We start from the raw sequence: 18957 nt of genomic DNA on the forward strand, positions 1-18957 counted from the left end.
ATGGCTTCAATGATTCATGCCGCCTGTGTAATCCCCTCCCCCACACTGAATCAAGGTTGACTTCTGTGATCACTAAAATACCAAATAAATGACAGCGTGTAATTTCCAAGGTCATAAAAGATATTGCAGTTTCTGCCTTGACCTTTTGGATCACTTGCTCTAAGAGATGGTAGTCACCATGCTCTTAAGGACACTCCGACAGCTCTGTGGATGGGACCTGAGGTTTCCTGCCAACAGCCAGCACCAACATACCTATTTGCTCTCCTTTCCGCCTCTCTGGTACCCTCCAATCATTTCTCTGCATTAGAGCACAAATATAATCTGTCAATCCTTTGCTAGAGCCCTTCATGGTTTTACATTACTTTCAGGATAAAAATCAATATTGTAAATATCTCTGCCCATCACTCTAGCCTTACCCTGCACTGTTCTCTTCCTAAACGCTGTGCTCCAGCAACAGTGAACAACCTTTACACAGTTATGTTCCTTCTGCCTGTAATTCCACCCATCTTATCTTTTACTTTTGCCAATTTAAATCTCCTTATCCTTTTAGGTCTCAAGCCTTGCTTCTCTGATCCCCTTAGTCCTTGCTAAAAGCTCTCAGAGGACATTATTCATATCCTTCCTAGCATTTAACTCACTGATGAGCTATACAATTGTGTGATTAATGTTTGTCTTCCCTATTAAATTCTAAACTACATGAAGGTAGGGACTATGTTTTTCTGTTTTTGCCTATTATTGATATTACAGTACTTTTGTGGTGTCCTCCTACATAGCAGGTACTCATAAATACTGTTTGAATAATTTAATAATTTAAAATGTAGGGCTAGCATGAGAATGTGAAGCTCACTGGAGACAGTCCAAGTCAACTTTATTATCTATAAGAATTACTACATGGCACCCACAGCTAATATCATACACAATGGGGAAAAACAGAGCTTTTCCCCTAAGGTCAGGAACAAGTCAAGGATGTCCACTCTCACCACTTTTATTTAACATAGTACTGGAAGTCCTAGCCACAGCAATTAGACAACAAAAAGAAATAAACGGCATCCAAATTGTAAGGAAGAAAACTTTCACTATTTGCAGGTGATATGATATATATAGAAAACCCTAAAGACTCCACCAAAAAAAACTACTAGAACTGATAAATGAATTCAGTAAGGCCACAGGATACAAAATCAATGGACAGAAATCTATTCTATACACTATTAATGAAGCAGAAAGAGAAATTAAGAAAACAACCCCATTTACAATTGTACTAAAAATAATAAAATGCCAAGGACTAAACTTAACCAAAGAAGTGAAAGACCTGAAAGATCTGTAGTATAAAACACTGATGAAAGAAACTGAAGATGATATAATCAAATAGAAGGATACCATGCTCATGGGTTGGAAGAACAAATACTGTTAAAATGTCTACATGACCCAAAGTAACCTACAGATCTAATGCAATCCCTATCAAAATGCCAACAGTGTTTTTCACAGAACTAGACCAAACAATTCTAAAATTTGTATGGGACCACAAAAGACCCCAAATAGCAAAAGTAATCTTGAAAAAGAACAAAACTGAATTCCAGATTTTGAATTATATTACAAAGTGAGAGTAATTAAAACTGCATGGTACAATATATTACTGGCATAAAAATAGTCACATAGATCAACAGAATAGAATAGAAAGCCCAGAAATAAACCCACAGTTATATGGTCAATTAATTTTTTGATAAAGGAAGAATGAATATACAATGGGAAAAAGTCTTTTAACAAATGGTATTGGGAAAACTGGTCAGCTACATGTAAGAGAATGAAACTGGACCACTTTCTTTCACCATACACAAAAATAAACTCAAAATGCATTAAGAACCTAAATGTGAGACCTGAAACCATAAAAATCCTTGAAGAGAACCCATGCAGTAATTTCTCTGACATTGGCTATAACAACATCACTCAACTCGCCTGAGGCAAGGGAAACAAACAAACAAACAAAAAAATATTGAGACCACATCAAAATAAAAAGCTTCTGCACAGTGAAGGAAACAATCAACAAAACTAAAAGGCACCTACTGAATGGAAGAAGATATTTGGAAATGACATATCTGATAAACGATTAGTATCCAAAATATATAAAGAACTTATACAACTCAACACCCAAAAAACAAATAATCCAATTAAAAAATGGGCAGAAGACATGAACAGACATTTCTCCAAAGAAGATCTACAGATGGCCAACAAACACATGAAAAGATGTCCAACATCAGTATTAGGAAAATGCAAATCAATACCACAAAAACCAAAGCCCTGAGATTTCACCTCACACCTGACAGAATGGCTAAAATAAAAAAAACTCAGGAAACAACAAGTATTAACAAGGATCTGGAGAAAAAGCAACCCTCATGCACAGTTGGTGGGAATGAAAACTGGGTGCAGCCACCGTGGAAGACAGTTTGGAGGTTCCCCCCAAAATTAAAAATAGAACTGTTCCATGATCCAGGAATTGCACTACTGGGAAATTACCCCCCCCAAATACGAAAACATTAATTTAAAGGGATATATGCACCCTTACATGTTTATTGCAGAATTATCTACAAGAGCCAAACTATGGAAGCAGCCCAAGGTCCAGTGACAGATGAATGGAAAAAGATGTGGTGTATATGTATAATGGAATATTATTCAGCCATAAAAAGAATGAAATCTTGCCATTTGGAATGACATGGATGGATCTATAGAGTATGCTAAGCAAAATAAGTCAGAAAAAGACAAATACCATATGATCTCACTCACATGTGGAATTTAAGAAACAAAATAAATCAGCAAAGGGAAAAAAAGAGAGAAAGAGACAAGCCAAGAAACAGACTCTTTAACTATGGAGAATAAATTGATTGTTACCAGAAGAGAGGTGGGTGGAAGGACGGGGGAAATAGGTGATGGATATTAAAAAGTACACTTACCATGATGTAAAAAATTTATAAAATAATAAAAAAATGTTTTGGAGCTCTTTCTACATAAACACATAAAGATCTTCCTCATTCTTTTTTGTGGCCTCAGAGAATTCCCTGGCATGTATATACCATGATTATTATTTTTAAAGATTGATTTATTTATTTGAGAGAGAATACACAGAGGGGAGAGGGGCAGAGACAGGAGAATCTCAAGGAGACTCCCTGCTGAGCTCAGAGTCTGATGTGACATAGGGTTTGATCTCATGACCCTGAGATCATGACCTGAGCCAAAATCAAGAGTCAGATGCTTAACTGACTGAGCCATCCAGGCACCCCTATACCATGATTATTTTAAACTAGTCCCTTAATGATGGATACTTAATTCACAATCTTTGTTATTACTAAAGATATTATAATAATCAACCCTGCACTAATTAACATACACTAATTTAGTACTTGGATAAATTCCTAGAAGTAAAATTGCTGGGTCAAAGGATATATGCTGTTTTAATTTTATTAAATATTGCCAAACTGCCCTGGTTTTGTTTTGTTTTAGCATACACAAGGCAATCTTCATTTCTTCCACACATTAGAAACATTTTCAATTGTAGTTCAGTTTTTCTAAGGACCATATCAAGTGGGAAACTGCCAAAAGCAGAGAAAAGCTAGTTTGGAAAGAATCCCTGATAATGAGGTACCAAGTCAAGGTTGAACAAGGGTTGAACCAATTTACAGTCCCATTAGCAATTTATGGATCCCCATACCTTCAACAATGTAGAATATTATCTACTTTTGGATCTTTGTCAATTTGACAGATGAAAAATGGTATCTAAGTGTAGTTTTAGTCTGCATTTCTCTTATTATGGATGAAATTGAATATCTTTTCAAGTGTTCAAAGCCCTTGAATTTTCTTCTCTGAAATTTCAGTTTTTATCTGTTTTTAATTTGGTTGTTGGTTTTATTCTTGATTTGTAGGAGCTTTTTATATATTAAAGAATTTTGTCCTTTGTGTATGATATGGGGCACATTTCCCCCCAGTTTGCCATTTTGCCTTTTGCTTTTGGTGTTTGCTGTTGTTTTTCCACGCAGACAGTTTTAATTTTTATACAATTAAATTTATCAATTTTTAAAATGTTAAGGAGTCACGTGGAAACACAGAACTCACTTTGTCTGTTTAATTAAATAATCTACATAAGCCTGTGTTTATTTCCTAGAGGCACTAAGAAAGCAAAGGACAGTAAGTTAAAGAATCTATCTAACTAATTAGAACCCCAAAGATGTTATTTTTCTATTTAAAAATGATTTTTTTCTGTTTTTTTAGTTTATCATTTTTTTTAAGGGAAAAATAGATATTTCCACCTTACCCACTCTCTCTTGCTTTTGCAAAACAGGCAGAAACACACAGAGACACAGACACAGACACAGACACAGACACATACACCACCACCATCCCCCCGCCCCCAAAAAACCAGAGAAGTGGAGATGAAGAATGGACAAGGGTTTGAAGTAGCCAACAGGAGCCTGGGATGAAAATTTTGAGTCAGTAGCTTCTAATCCTAGAGGAAACTGAATGAACATCTTTTTTTTTTTTTTTTAAGATTTTATTTATTTATTCAACAGAGACAGAGACAGCCAGCGAGAGAGGGAACACAAGCAGGGGGAGTGGGAGAGGAAGAAGCAGGCTCATAGCGGAGGAGCCTGATGTGGGGCTCGATCCCATAACACCGGGATCACGCCCTGAGCCAAAGGCAGACGCTTAACCGCTGTGCCACCCAGGCGCCCCTGAATGAACATCTTTTGATCTATCTATTTCTTGATTCTGGACTTTAAATTAGTGGAAGGGCTGCATACTTCTGGTAGAGGGGAGAGGACCCCAGGCAAAAGTGTCAACTATGTTGTTGTTGTTTTACCAACAAGGATGTCTATGGATTTTCTCCCTCATACCCCAAATTCCAACTCCCAACCCTTTCTCTACCTCCCATAAATGTTCTACTTTTCTTTAGTCCATAGTTGAAAAATGTGGGACCCAATCAGTGTTTATTACTGTCTTTGTTGGTAACTCCTACATCTATGTCATTGGCCATAAAATCTTTTCTGAGTTGCTGCTTTCCACCCAATCTCAATATGTCAACTCTTTATGTCTGAAATTGGTATGTCCAAAACAAAACTCATAATTATTAGAGTAAAAGCTATTCCTAAGTCCTGATTTCATTATTTTCATTTATTCACCTATGAAGGTCTGTGAACTGTGCTAGGAAGGATAATAAATGCAGTCCCCAATCTCAAAGAGACCCCAATCTAGAGGTGAAAGATACGTAAATGTGTAAACGTTCACTAAAAGTAGGAACAAAGTATTGTAAAAGTACAGAGATTGTAGCAATTCTGACCAGAGAAATGAGGAAAATATCAAAGAAGTGATGATGTTTGGGTGGCTTTATAAGATTTATCAAACAGAATTGGGAGGACCACGCAGGCCAGTAGAACAGAATGTCAAAGGCATAGCGTGTTTTAGAAATACTGAAGGTTCATTGTTGGAGGGAGGGGTTGAGTGGCAAGTAGGCTGAGGACTCATTGCCCTCCACAACCTGCTGTAACCATTGAAATAATGAAAGAAGCAGAATCAGAAGCAGCAGCTGCTACTGCAGGAGCCACAACTGTGGGAGCAGGAAGAGACTGGAGACGAGGAAGATGGGAGTCCCATCAGACCACCCAGCCTTCTGGACCCTCCCCCCATGGCCAATGGAAAGCCTGGTGACAGCCCCAAACTGGACTTCACCTGCATGTCCACCATCAGTAGAATGGATAACTAAGTTGTTGTGGGTACATGCAATGGGATACTATGTTGCAGTGGACAAACTCCTGCTATAGGCAACCTAGATGAATCTCATAAACACAATGTTGAATGAAAGGAGCCAGGCAAAAAAGAATGGAGACTCTCTTCACAGAGGTCCTCCAGTATCAAGGGGACCAAAGATTCCACCACAGTTGAGTCTCCTACCTCCTCCCTAGGGCAGAAGCTCATTCTGGGGAGGCCTAAGCATCAGGTACGGCCCATTGGTCACGGGTGATGGGGGGCCAATGCTGACTCTCCTTTTCCCAGATCAGGCCATAAAGGTTCTTCCAGAGGAGGCTTTCCCAAAGAGCAAAGAAAATCCTCAAAGGCTCAAAAGTTTATTTCTTATCAAGAATATCTGCCCACCCAAAGAATGGACCCCAGGTTATGAAAGACAAATCTGACCACCTTCTCTGCTGACACTTTGCCAAAAAGGGCCACTGTCGACAGGAGGACCTCTAAGCCTTCTACCATCAAGGTGTCCACAGACCTCCTGTGTGAGACTGTGCCTTTCCATCCAGGCTGGAAGGAGACCTCTGTGACCTAATGGCCATATATTTCCCTGTGGCCCTGTGACAACTACTGTGAGACTATTCCACTTGCCACTCTGTCAGCGAAACCCACCCCCATCAGCCACGGCCCCCATTTGGGGCCCAGAGCTGGGTTTCATCACTGGTCTGCAGTGTGTGCTCCTCTTTTTGATCCGGCCTCCAGAGACTTGCCTACAGGACCCCAACTTTTTTCCTGTCACCTACCTCCTGGGTCTTCTTCCCCTCACCAAATTGACTGTTAAAACAGGAAACCTCTTTGGTGCTGTTTCCTGTCCATGTGTCCACCCAGTTCCCAGTACTACCCTCCATTCCTGAGAGCCATGGAGCAGTTTTCTATCATTCTTTTCTTCTAGCTGCTTATTTTAAGTCCTTTATATGTGACACCCACCTCCTGTTGCCGGCTGCTCTGCGAAACTCACTGGGTTGTCTGACCTGGGGTAAGTCTGGATGACTCCCTGAAATGCCGCTCTCCCTGCTTTTGGATTTTGTAGTTTCTGTGTCAGTAGCATGATCCCCACTGCTCTGGTCTGTGATCACTGTGCTTTGTGAAACTGCAGCCCCTTGTAGTCTTTCTCAGAGTCTGTAGCACTTTTGTGACTTCCCAACACTGGAGTAAGGTTTTCTGCCAAAAATGATGCCATCTAGATTTTCTGCACCTCCCAACATGGGAGAATTGTGAAACTTTCCACAAGACTGCCTCCCTGGTCCTCCCCATTCTTCTCCTGGTGTCAGTTTTTCTGGGTTTGACATAGCCCATGAGATGCCTTTAAAGCCTCTGAAGACTTATGCCATGTTCCCTCCAGCCCACTTTAGTTAGACTAAATCATTGTGAGGCCACCAGCCCTTCTGTCTGAATCCTGTGAATATCTATCTGGCCCACGTTTGGGTCGAACCTGGACAGTACTGTCACCTTCTTCCCATCTTCTTCCCCCTATTGAACTGGCCCTAAGGAAAAGAGTCAGGAGTTATGAGAGCAAGAGGGAGGGATGACAGCCATTGGAGAACTGAGAATAACTTTTTTTAACTTTTTTTTTTTTTTAAGTAGGTTCCACACCCAGCATGGAGCCCAATGTGGGGCTTGAACTCACAACCCTGAGATCAAGACCTGAGCTGAGATCAAGCCCTGAGATGAGATCAAGAGTCAGACACTTGACTGACTGAGCCACCCAGGTGCCCTGAGAAAAAATTTATTTTCTTTTTAACATTTTTTGTGTGTGTGTGTGTGTGTGTGTGTAAGTAACAAATGTAGTGGAAACAAATAAAAAGTAGGTTGGAGACAGTCTGTAAGGGACCATATATGCCAAATCAGGAATTTGAATTTTATCCCAGAAACAGGAGAAAGCCAATGGAAGCTTTAAAAAAATTAACACAATTAGATTTTTTAAAAATAGTCGATAACTTTGACAGTAATATGAAAGTTGGATTAGAGACCATATAAAAGGTTTCTGATGAGTCTAGGAGGAGTTGATGGGGATTGTACATAATCAGGGGTAGAAGGAACACAGAAGAGCAGCCTTTCAGGTGGGCAGTTAGAAATTTAGGACTCAAGCTCAGGAGTGGGAACTCAACAAAACAGACCCTAGAAATAGACAGCGGCCACAGAGATAACTGGTGGCAGTACTGGGGAGATTACCATCATACAGAAAGTATGTGGAGTAAGAGCGAAGGAGGGAAGTCTGAGAAACACCATCATTTGAGAGTCAAGCAAAGGAAGAGGGAACCCTCTTTGCAAATGAAGGATCTGTAGGAGAAGTAGGAAGGAAACCAGGAACCTATGAGGCTGTGAAGGCCAAGGGACAAGAGAGTTTGGAGAAATGGAAGGTAGTCAACAGTTTCAACAGGTAGTGGAGGTCAAATAAGACCAAGAATGAAAATGTGCCATGTAGCAATTAGTCCTTGAAGAAGTGTGGTGAACTAGGATGGAAATCAGGAGGTAGCTGTTGGAAAGGTAGAATGGCAGAAAAGAGACATTAGAATGAGGGACGCTCACAGGGTGAGTTTCTTCCCTCCAAGGAAATGGTGAGGTAGTGATGCCGAGGAGAAGAGATTACTAATGGAATAAGGTCCTACAAGGGTAGGGAAAGGAGAGAAAACAGATGGAAGATACACCAATGGCAGAACCACAGGGCAGGAGCCTGGGTCCCTGATGACAGCAGAGATGCTTTACTAGCTGTAGACAATTACCCCCAAACTTCATTTATGTGGGAAAGAAATAAACTTCTAACTTGGTGTTTAGTGTTTCCTGTCATTTATAGAGAAATGTAATCCTGATAGAGGAGACAAGAGTGTTGAAAGATTAAGCAAGTCCCTCTCAAAAGCATGAAGACGTGAAATAGCACAGTATGTTCTGAAGTCTGCAATTACTAGACTATCAAAAGTGAGAGAGTCAATGGCAGGAAAAGAAGATGAAAATGTAGACCCAGGTGTGAGGAGCTGAGACTGGATCCTATGGATAAAAAGTAGCTACGTGAGAGGATGTTAAAGAAATGACATGTTCCCATTTCAGCTTTAAATAGATTCTTCTGTGGCAGTCTGGAAGGGACTCATGAGGAGACAAAACAGGATATAGGGAGAGTGCTTAGAAACTTCTACTATAGTCCTGGTGAGAGATCATGATGCCTCCATCATGATGGAGAGAACTGAGAAATACTTAGAAAGTAAATCAGTAGGAATTGGTGACCAATAGCATGGATAAGTGATTCAGGGTAAAGCTTAGGTCTCCATCTTCCATTCCTTTTCTCCTTCTCCACTATTAGTACCTCAATTTAGACATGCACTACCTCTTGTATTCATTCAACAAACATTTATTGAGTGCCTTCTCTGCACCAGGTCCTGCAAATACAATGGTGAACAAGACAGAAATGGTCTTTGCTCGCCTAGATCTTAGTTAGGAATATCATTGCTGAAAGCTTCATATGTGATAGCTCATTTAACCCTCCAAATACCCTTTGATGTAAATATTCCTATGTCCCCACTTTTCAGATGAGGTAACACAGTCTAAGAAAGTGTAATAATTTGCTCAAGATCACATGGCTAGCTGGTAAATGGTGGTACCAGGAATCATATACAGATCCACCTCACTTTAAAGCCATGGTTTGGTTTTGTTTTGTTTTGTTTTTTGTTTTAGTAGGCTCTACATCTAATGTAAGGCTTGAATTCACAACCCCAAGATCAAGAGTTGCATGCTCTATGGACTGAGACAGCCAGGTACCCCTAAAGCCATGTTTTTAATCACTTGACTATGTTCTCTCTCATGTAATTACAGACAATGTATTCAATATTGTAACAAGGAGGACAGTGGTTTGGATGATTACAGCCTTCTAACTGGACATTCTTTCTGCACTTGCATGTTTCTAAAATGCAAACTGGGGAGAATGGTGGTACTTCCTCTATTTGAGGGCACTTGGAGGAAGAAGATGAGGTTTTGAATGGAAGGTGATACATTCAGGTCTTAGATATATTGATTTTGAGAGGGCTATGAAATATCCAAGTAGAGAGATCTAGCAGCAATGTGATAGAGAAATTTGAAGTTTAGAGGGAAACGGGGTTGAAGATAAAGCACTTGGTATCACTGATTCTTAGAGGTCAGCTAGATCAAGGCAATTACTGAGACTCTTCAAGGACTCCTAGAAATAAGAAGAGCGATGTGCTAAGAAAAGGGCAGTTGGGTACAGGCTTAAGGAGAGTGGAGTAGATTTAGAATAATTGATTAGAGAAAGAAGAGAGGCACTCACCAAGGGCACTCAACTCAAAGATATAATTAAGTTGTATTTAGGGTTAGAGGGAATGAATTTATAGTTGACATCAATCTGCACAGTTGAGGGGTTTTCTCCAGCAGCAATAACCAACTCGAGAATAGGAAAACTTACAAAAATTTTATCATTTTACTAGTTCCTTTCTTTTCTCCCACTCTGATTTAAGACCTTGCCTGTGAGTTCCCAGAGCACACTGATTTTACCTTTGATCTGCTAATGAACACTTGCCCTATCAGGCTCTATTTAAGTCCATCTCCCCTTTGGACTTTGAAATCCTCAAAGTTCTTTGAGACTGTGAAAACTCCAAAGTTCTTTGCCTTTGGAAAACCTGTGTTTTTTATCATTTTTATTTCCTCTTATGTACTTATTTTATCTCCAGGCTAGACTGCAGAGTCTCTCAGGGCTGGGATAGTGATTTCCAACAGTTGCAGGAACGTCACCATAGTTCAATGCCTCATACACAGTATTTCATTAAACATTTGTGGGATTGACTTTAATCTGGAAGCTGCAATGTGGAAAATAACCAACTATCTAATTCTATCAAGCAGCGATTTTTAAGTTTTCAGACTTGGAATAAACAATCCCCTCCTTTCAACCTTTCATTCTCTGTTTTTCATTAAGAGGTAGTTAGGTAGGACACCTCCACCAGGTACGTAACATTTTGACTTTGGAGTTTGGACCTTACCGATGGCTCTCTAGGCTCTTTGACCATGAAGGAGCTACTAAGCATTTCTGGGTCTGAAATGCTTCTGAATGTTGGTAAAACTCAAAGAATTGGACCTGATGATTGCAGATGTCCCTTCTTATTCTTAAATCCAAAGATTAAAAAAAAAAAAAAAGTGACCAAAACCAAAAAAACAAATAAAAATAAAATAAAATAAAATCCAAAAATTCCATGAGCCCTGGAGACCTTTAAACCACACTTGAGAACACGGCCTTATAAAGCACAATTAAAACATGGATTTCAAGTGAAATAAGTCAGAGACACAAATACCATATGACTTAAATTATATGTGGAATCTAAAAAACAAAACAAATGAACAAACAAAAACCAGAAATAGACTCATAAAATCAGAGAACAAACTGGTGGTTGCCAGAGGGAAGGGGGTTAGGGGGATGGGCGAAATAGGTCAAAGGAATTAAGAGGTACAAACTTTCAGTTATCAAATAAGTAAGCAAGGGGCATCTGGGTGGCTCAGTCAGTTAAGCATCCAACTCTTGATTTCGGCTCAGGTCATGATCTCAGGGTCATGAGACTGAGCCCTGCATCAGGCTCTGTGCTGGGTATGAAGCCTGCTTAAGATTCTTTCTCTCCCTCTCCCTCAGTGCTCCCCCTTTTCCCTTCCCTCAAATGCTTGTGTGCACTCTCTATCTCAAACAAACAAATACATTCATACATACATACATACATACATACTCAATCAAGGGGATGAAAAGTACAGCATGGGGAATATAGTCAATAATATTGTAAGAATTTTGTATGAAGACATGTTAACTACACTTATGGTGAGCATTTCATAATGTATATAACTGTTTAATCACTATGTTGTATACCTGAAACTAATATAATATTATATATCAGCTATACTTAAATTAAAAAAAAAACCATGGGTGCCATGTTTCACAATTGGAAAATGGCAAAAAAAAAAATACCTATCTCAATAAGGTTAGACTACAATCTACAGAGTAGATTACCTCTAAAATGAAGACACTGACATTTTATATTTAATTATTGCTTTGACTGATGATTAAAACATTTAATAGATGCAAGATGTTTTTCAATGGTAGGTTTATCTAAAAATCAAACAAAAGGACACTGTCATTCACTTTGCTAGTAAAAAGAGAAGAAAGCTAGGATATGAAACACTATCTCAGATCTCATATGTACCTTGGTAACACTTTCCTTCTTTTTTTTTTTTTCCCAGATGAGAAATCAAAAAGCGTAAGTGACTTACTCAAGGTTACAGAAGTACTAAATGGCAAGGCTGGTAGTAGAATCCAAGGCTTCCAGTCATATGCCTTTTTTTTTTTTTTAAACAAGCAAATTGGTCAAAAATCTCCTGAAAGACAAAAACAGATGAAGGTGAAATGCCAGTTGGTTGAGTTTAAACAGAGACCCCACTTTGTTCTTTCCAGGTTCAATAATAAACAATTCCAGTGATTAGCATGAAGGGCTGGCAGATGAAACATTTGACTCCTAAATGTGTATTTTTGCACCACAGTTAGTAAATCAATTGTAAAAATTAAAGTAAATGGAAAAGAGAGAATTAGCAAGCCCAGAACTCAATTTTCCTTCACTCTTTTGGAAGACAGATAGAAAAAACAAAAACAAAAACAAAAACAAAATCCCCACGGTTCCCTTCATTAGCAGCCAGGGTGGTGAGTCCCATTGTAAATCCCACTTATAAAGGCTCGTGGCTACCTGCAGAGCCTAGGAGTACCAATCACATTAGCGAAGACACCAGATGACCAAAGGAAGCAGTGAGGGTCTGGGAAAGCTAGTAAACAAAAGGCAGCATTCCAAACGAATGCCATTGCTAGAGTCTGCCTTGTAAAATGCCTGGGTTTGAGAACCCTAAAGCAGATTAGCTTAAGGCAACAAAAGATTCAAACAAGATACAAAGAGCTCATTTTGACACATTAAGAAATTGTCTTCATTAGATCATCAGGTGCTTAAGTGTAATTATTAAAAGAAAAAAAAAATTCCACCTAAGGTGTGTTTGAAAAAGTTGTCCTAGAAAGAACAAGGACCTAAACATGGTTCTTGAATATAACATGTTCGCGACCAAAATTCATGAACCAATCAGAAGGGGGAATGAAACATGAGAGACTATGGACTATGAGAAACAAACTGAGGGCTACAGAGGGGCGGGGGGTGGGGGAATGGGATAGACCGGTGATGGGTAGTAAGGAGGGCACGTATTGCATGGTGCACTGGGTGTTATACACAACTAATGAATCATCGAGCCTTACATCGGAAACCGGGGATGTACTGTATGGTGACTAACATAATATAATAAAAAATCATTATTAAAAAAAAAAAAATTCATGAACCAGATATGCTGGCCTTTTCCCCTTTTAATCCTCCTGACATTCTGAAGACCTGGAATGACTTTAAAATGTGTGTACACACCATTTCAATGTACCACTCTGCTCACAAGTACTAGTACTTTAAGCACCAACTAGAAAAACTTGAATCTCTCCAACTGTATGTGATTTTTTTCCTTCCACATTGTTGCCTCATTTACAAAGAAAATAAGTAAAACTTCAAAGTATGAATTGCCAAAATGAAAAGCAGCAAAACATGAGGCCATGGTATAATTTCCTGGACATTTTCCATCACTTCCCAGGCTTGTTTAGTTCGCAAAGTTTAAACTCAACTACAGTTGAGATGCTTACATTTAAAAATGTGGAAGGAGGGGCGCCTGGGTGGCACAGCGGTTAAGCGTCTGCCTTCGGCTCAGGGCGTGATCCCAGTGTTATGGGATCGAGCCCCACATCAGGCTCCTCTGCTATGAGCCTGCTTCTTCCTCTCCCACTCCCCCTGCTTGTGTTCCCCCTCTCTCTGGCTGTCTCTATCTCTGTCGAATGAATAAATAAAATCTTAAAAAAAAAAAAAAAAAAAAGAAAATGTGGAAGGAAAACCTTATTTACTTCCATGTGGAGGAGGATGATATTTGTTGCTGTTTGTTTTCTTTTGCTTTGAGGGGGGAGTTAGAGAACTATGTTCAATAAATTTAATAACTTCCAAAATTGTTTGCCAGTTTTATTCACTAGATATCCATAGTGCTAAGCTGAATAATGCTGATGTAAAGTAGAAATAATTACTTATTGAAATTTTAAGAAGACATGGTCACTGACAAGATGAATAGTATTGGATCAAATGGCCTTCCACTCAACATTTTCAGGTGTACAGACCATCAATCAGTCTGAAATTTTACAAATGTGTCTGAAGACCCCCTATCAATAACAGATAAGCAGACAGGCAAGAAGCGTTCTTATCATTTAAATACTCCTAAAAGCCTATAAGTCAAATTTGAGGTATAATAATGAGAACCTTTCTCTGTAATTTCTATTTGAAAATCAATTTCTCATTATACCTCCTCAGTTTGATAAATAATCACCCACCCCTCACCAAGAACACAAGTAGTTCAGCTCCCACTTTCCCTTTGAGAACTACTCTCATTGTTTTGTCAAACCCTAATAGGGTCATAAGCAAGTCTTCACTGACAAAAAAGAAACAGTTCACACCTAATGGGCTGATGTCACCTGCAGCTTTTAGGACAGGTGAAAACTTTGACTTCATGTATGATCAAGTGGAAAAACACTGGAAAAGTTCAGTGAGTCTGAAATCCTAACAGCTTTCTGGCTTCATCTCTCCTCTAGGTTTAGAAGTTATATAATCAGGCGCGCCTGGGGGGCTCAGTCGTTAAGTGTCTGCCTTCAGCTCAGGTCATGATCCCAGGCTCCTGGGATTGAGCCCCGCATTGGACTCCCTGCTCAGCAGTGATCCTGCTTCTCCCTCTCCTACTCCTGCTGCTTGTGTTCCCTCTCTCGCTGTGTCTCTCTCTGTCAAATAAATAAAATCTTAAAAAAAAAGAGAGAAGTTATATAATCATAACATTATAGTAAGACTTATAATTTTTGTAAAATTTATTTTAAAAAATATAATCAATCACCCTTGTTCGACAGAGGCAAAAGGAAGTAGAAAAATAGAGAGACTGGTGGCTGAGCCACATTTCAAGTTTACTGCAAATAAGGAACACAACCCTCATCCTCAACTCCCTCAAACCTTCACTAGTGCTGTGGCTTCTCTAGACTTTGCAGTTTTGTCACATAGACAGTGGCAGAAATCTGTCCTATCAAGTCAGTACCAGAGTATTTTCTCAGCTCTGTATTGGCTGACTGCATTCGTTGAGTGTCTCCTTTCATTGTCTCCTCTGTCTCTTCCTTTTCTCCTTAGTAGTTAAGAGGCAGGACCAACAATGGCCTGACCTGTGCTGGTCCTAAAGCAGTGAAGACAAGGGGTGTGGGGAGTGGTAAATCTGATCCAAATTATGCTCTACCACTTTACAACCATGTGGCTTGAGGCTAGTTATCTGTAAAAGGAGAATAATATTTCCTACCTCATAGGGTTATGGGAGATAAAGTATGTGAAGCACCTGGCATATATTAGGCATACAATCGATGTTAATACTCTTGCTTATAGAAATCCCTAACTATAGGAAGAATTATGCTTTTATAGAGTTCTTTCATATATGATCTCAGTTAATCTTTATAAGATTACCACACTCAGAAGAAGCCAGGTAATCACATGTATGTCTTCTGCCACCAGAACCAACTTTTTTCCCTATCGGGCTACTATGTGAGGGGCTGTGGTGGTGGAGACCCCATCATATTCCTCTATCATCAACTCCTGTGGGTAGGGATGCCGAGCGTGGGCTGAACTGGGAGGGATCTTAGAAGCAAGCAAATGAAGCAAAAAATAGATATATGATCAAATAAACCCATACCATTTAGTAGGGTAACTGCCATAAAGTATCCTTCATGATTTAAAGAAAGGCGACGAGAATAAAAGTGAGACATAATTATAATGTTCTAGGTGCTAGATCTTTATAAAAATGTGATTATTTTAGGTTGGTCACACACAAAAAAATTTATGAAAATAACAGACCCACGAAATATTATCTTAGCCTAAGGTTGAGAAAGGTTTCCTAATTGTCATTAGATGCAACCATATCTAAATTAACCAAAGTTTTCTAAAAACACCTCAGAACTATGAGAGCTTTGATACACTTTACTTCCTTTAGTCTTCACAATAACATCCTGGGATACATGTTGTATTCGTTAGAATACAGACTCCAAAAGATTGAGTGACTTATTTGAGAAAGTGCTGATACCCAAACCTACATCCTTTAAACCCTGTATGTGCATTCTTCAAGCTAGCTCACACTATGTTCTCTAACAGAAAAGAATATGTGAAATGGTCCGAACTGTAACCAAGATTGTTAAGTAAAACTCAAGAGAGAACTAACAAATGTTACGTTGGTTAAACATGAATTTACTTATACAGATTATAAATATCCTAATTAGAGACTTCTGAGGTCAGAATGATATCCATTATTGAGGTCTGAAAATAATTTTTTGTTACTCCTGGTCTACTATGAAGTCAGACTAAAAGAAAATGTGATTCCTAACTCGCTCCATTCTGATTATACGCAATTAAGTTCTGGCTTTACGATTGCATCTTTTAAAATTCAAATTTTCTAATAAGATAAATTTAAAGCTTGGCCCGCATGGGTGGCTTAGTCGGTTAAGCATCGGACCCTTGGTTTCGGCTCAGGTCATGATCTCATGGCTTGTGGGGTCGAGGCCCACATTGGGCTCTGCACTCAGTGGAGAGTCTACTTGAAGATTCTCTCCCTCTACCCCTCCCCCCATGCACACATGCAGATGATTGAGTGCTCGCTCTCTTTCTCTCTCAAATAAATAAATCTTTTTTAAAAAGATAAATTTAAAGCTTAATCCAGAATGACAACTTTTCATCCAGGAATATGATCTTCACTCTTCTTTATTACTTTTCCTTCCATTACCCACCCTGGGAAAATCTCTGTTGAGAGGCAAAATACAAGGAATTTTCTAATTAATGGAGTTGAGGTATGTGGACCAATGGTTTATCAGTTGAAAGACAAAGTGCACCTTATTTTGGGATAAAAAGTAACGAAACTAAGGAGAACCCTAAAAAGAATAGCAGGAAGTTGGGATGCCTTGGTGGCTCAGCTGGTTAAGTGTCTGCCTTCTGCTCAGGTCATGATCCCAGCGTCCTGGGATCGAGTCCTGTATCAGGCTCCTTGCTCAGCGGAGAGCCTGCTTCTCTCTCTGCCTGCTGCTCCCTCTGCTTGTGTGCTTCTTTCTCCCTCCCTCCCAAATAAATAAATAAAATCTTGGGGGAAAAAAAAAGAATAGCAGGGAAAAATCAAGTGATCACAGTTATGGATGGAGACAAGTGAGGTGGGGTGGGTTGTCCTGCCAACGTGGGTGCCCAGAGAGGCTCTTAAAGTCAGTTTGCTAGCTGGATAGTAATGGTGGTGATGGTAGAATGTGCTGAAAGATAAATCAGGAGTCACAGGGAGGAAGAATAGAATGGATGTTCCCATTTGTTGCAGCAACAGCTATAGCATGGGCTATATTTGACCTGAATGTAACTGAACAGAAAATCTGGCTGAAACTACTACTGATTTTTCTTGATGAAACTAATGGGCCTACTGAGGCAACGTTAAAGCTCAGCATCACTTAAATCAGGGTTTCTCAAAGTCTAGGTCAAGGACTGCGTCAGGATCACCTGATGAACATATTTACCATGTATGTTCCTAACCCTCTCTCTCAGAGATTTATGAGTCATCAGTTCTAGATAAGGACTCAGGGATCTGCGTTTGGATACCCTGGAAAGTGTTGCTAGATTTAGCAAATAGGCAACCCAAACCCCAGATGATTCTATGACATTAGAGTTCAAAAATCACTTAGTTGGAAAAAAGGGGGGGGATCAAAATTGTATATGTTTGTTAAATGGGATGCTTATTTATAACGATTAGCCAGGCACATTAAAAAGAAAGGGGAAAACCTCATTGTCTGATCTTAGGACTGGCTACTTGACTACTTTGTGCTTCAATCTCTTCCTCTGAAAAATGGAAATAAAACAAAAACAAAAACAATGATGGTGCCTCCTAAGCCCCCTGCCACTCTAGTTATGCTCAAAGAAGGTACCTAAGAGCACAAGAGAGTTAGAAAAGCCATTTTGCCGTGACAACAGCAAATTGCTTCTGGGATGAGCATTTTGCACACCCCCACCACTTTTTGGATGCCTGTGGCATTTGACCTTTACCTCTTCCTCTCAGACTGGACCTAGCAGGGAACAAAAGCATCCAAAAAAGTTAAACACTAGGTTTTTAACTGTAAAACCTAAAAAAAAAAATCTATTGGCACACTAAAAACAATCCCAACAATTTCCTGGGGAAATACTATTCTCATAAAACCTCATAAAAATCATTTGGATGAAACATCATATTTAGCACCCCCCCAAAAAACCAAAACCCCAACTCCTTTAGGTTTTATATTCCACCACCCCCCAAATAGCTTCTAACCAAGGTTCAAGTAATAGTCATTTGATTCTGTGTCACATGAAGGTTGTGTATCTAAAGAACATTGTGGAATGTTCAACTCTATAATAAGAGGCATCGAGCCTGTGGCATTCTGAGGTAAAGAAGACTGCAAATGACACTTCCATTTCATGGAAAAGTTAAACAGAAAAACTACGATATTATTAAATACCAATTATTAAAGTAGTTCACTATGGAAGGGAGGCCTGAAGGGAGGGGAGTTCTTAGTAAGCGGTCTAGGAGCACAGAGGGGTGAAGGTGAGGACAGAAAGACATATGGGGTGTCTGCTAAGGTGCATTTTGATGATTAGAGGTATCCTGGTGGTTCATAAATACCAGTGGGCCTCAGAATCACGGTACTGCTGCCTGTGACATCCTGCCCTGGGTTGTCAAAGTCAGCATATGCCATAAAGGGAAAGTGAAAAATTGGTCACATTAAGAAGAGCTCACACACAAATAAATATAATCTGACTTGCCATAGGGAGACCCAGCAGAATATATTTGACTATTCTAGTTTTCTAGCTGTATCATTGGCAGAAGGTCCCGTCAATGCTTTACTATGAAACAGATAATGTGGGAGTTTGGGTCAAACATCATCTGATGTCATTCCCAATATGAGGGCTTTGTTTGTTTCTATATAATGATGTTCTTGGACTGTTAGAACAGTCAGAAGTCTTTCCTTATTATAATTACACAAGTCACTTTGCAGAAGGAAGGAAGACACCT

At 39.4% G+C, this 18957-nt stretch overlaps 1 protein-coding gene across 4 annotated transcripts in view; it reads right to left on the reverse strand.

The window, feature by feature from the left end:
• GREB1L (GREB1 like retinoic acid receptor coactivator) overlaps nucleotides 1-18957 on the reverse strand; it is a 262117-nt gene that overhangs the window by 151772 nt on the left and 91388 nt on the right. For 3 of the 4 annotated variants that reach the window (XM_057313207.1, XM_026496065.4, XM_044382874.3), the window contains exon 2: nucleotides 12031-12135. The exons of the other annotated variant lie outside the window; for it this stretch is intronic. The gene's annotated coding sequence lies outside the window, so the exon portion shown is untranslated. The remainder of the gene's footprint in view (nucleotides 1-12030; nucleotides 12136-18957) is intronic. 4 annotated transcript variants of the gene reach the window in all.

The sequence above is a fragment of the Ursus arctos genome, unplaced genomic scaffold (genome assembly GCF_023065955.2).
Source record: "Ursus arctos isolate Adak ecotype North America unplaced genomic scaffold, UrsArc2.0 scaffold_17, whole genome shotgun sequence".
Lineage (NCBI taxonomy): Eukaryota > Metazoa > Chordata > Mammalia > Carnivora > Ursidae > Ursus > Ursus arctos.